This window comes from Eimeria necatrix, genomic scaffold, assembly GCF_000499385.1.
Source record: "Eimeria necatrix Houghton genomic scaffold, Enh_scaff1339, whole genome shotgun sequence".
NCBI lineage: Eukaryota > Apicomplexa > Conoidasida > Eucoccidiorida > Eimeriidae > Eimeria > Eimeria necatrix.
In genome coordinates, this window is record NW_013654917.1 from 2,501 (window position 1) to 4,650 (window position 2,150).

Consider the following 2,150-nt stretch of genomic DNA (forward strand, 5'->3'; position numbering starts at 1 on the left):
GCTGGAGCTGCTGTTGTTTTGCTGCATCTGCTGCTGCTTCTGCTGCTGCTGCTGCTGCTGCTTTTGCTGCTGCAGCTGCTGCTTCCGGACTGCCGCCAGCAGCAACGACTGCCTCTGATGCAGCAGCAGCAGCAGCAGAGGCTGCTTTGTCCGCAGCTGCAGCAGCAGCAGTTGCTGCTGCTGCTGCAGCAGCAGCAGCAGCAACAGGCACGTCAATCCTAAAGTAGGAACCGTTGGAGACACATGGCTCCTCAGACAGCACGCGCTGGGCGTAGAGCTCTGGGTCCATTAGGGTTTAGGGTTTAGGGTTTAGGGTTTAGGGTTTAGGGTTTAGGGTTTAGCCTTAGGCCCTCGAATGCAGGATCTCTTTCTATTAATGAAATGCAGCAGCTCGAGACTGAGGCTAGGAAATACTTGCACTGGCTTTAAGCGCAGGCTAGGGTTTAGGGTTTAGGGTTTAGGGTTTAGGGTTTAGGGTTTAGGGTTTAGGGTTTATGGGGGGCCCGGGGCCCCTCGGCCGAGATGGTGTTGGGGCCTTCGCCAGCAGGGCCAAAAGTATTTGAAATAAAATCGAATTAATTAATTTTAATTTAAATAAAAAATAAAAAATAAAAGAAGAGTTTCAAAATTAATAAAAAAGATAAATAAAGAAACATTTGCTGCTGCTGCTGCTGCTGCTGCTGCTGCTGCTGCTGCTGCTGCTGCAGCAGAAAACAGAGCAGCAGCAGCCGCTGCTCTCGAGTTTCCCTTCAGCAGCTGCTCCCGCATGCAAATAAAACAAAATAAATGCAAAAATAATTTTAATTTTAATTTTAAATTCAAATTTAAATTCAAATTTAATTTAAATATGGATATAAAAGTCTAAATGCGAAAATTAATAAACTCTCGATACCCCGTGGGGCCCCCAAAGGCAGTCCTGGGGGCCCCTCAAAGGTACCCTTGGGGGCCCCCCAAAGGTACCCTGGGGGGCCCCCAAAGGTACCCTTGGGGGCCCCTAAAGGCAGTTCTAGGGGGCCCCTGAAGGCACTCTTGGGGTCCCCTAAAGGTACCCTTTGGGGCCCCTAAGGGTACCCATGGGGGCCCCCAAATGGCAGCCTTAGGGCCCCTAAAAGCCAGCTTTGGGGGGCCCCTAAAGGCCCCTTAGGGGGCCCCCAAAACTATAATCTCTTGGGGGCCCTTCAGAGGGCCCTGGGGGGCCCCTAAAGGTACCCTTGGGGGCCCCTAAAAGGGCCCCTGGGGGCCCCCAATAGACCAAAAGGTACACTAGGGGGCCCCCGAGAGACCAAAAGGTACACTTGGGGGCCCCAAGAAGGTCCTTTCAAGGTACCCTTGGGGGCCCCTGAAGACACTCTTGGGGGCCCCTAAAGGTACCATTTGGGGACCCCTTGGGGCCCCTCAAAAAGACCCTTGGGGGCCCCTTGTGGGCCCCTAAAACAACCCTTGGGGGCCCCTTGGGGGCCTCTAAAAGGGCCCCTGGGGGCCCCTTGGGGGACCTTTAAAGGACCCTTGGGGCTCCCTTGGGGGCCCCCAAATATATCTTTTCTTGGGGCCCCCCCAGGGGGCCCTTAGGGGCCCCAAGGGGTACCTTTAGGGCCCTCTTGGGGGCCCCTCGGGGGCCCTCGGGGGCCCCTGAAGGTACCCTTGGGGGCCCCTAGAATTATGTTGGCTTCCTACTGCTGCATTCCTTTATTTATTTTTTTAATTTTATTTGGAAATTTGTTTCTTTATTTGTTAATTAATTAATTAATGTTTATTTATTTATTCACTTGTTTATTTATTTGTTTATTTATTTATTTACCATTTATTTATTTATTTATTTATATATATACATATTCATTTATTTATTTATTTATTTATTTTTTATTTATTTGTTTATTTGTTTGTTTAATTATTCTTTAAATCTTTAAATTAATTGCCCACAACAACATGTCAATATAATAGCCAGAGGAAATATCAATCTACCAAATAATGAACTACAAAAGAATTATTAACAAATAAATAAACAAACAAGCAAATAAATAAATAAATAAATAAATATATTAATTAACTAATTGATTTATTAGTTAATTAGTTAATTAATTGATTAATTAACTAATTAATTAACTAATTGATTTATTAATCAATTAATAATTAATTAATTACGTTTGTGT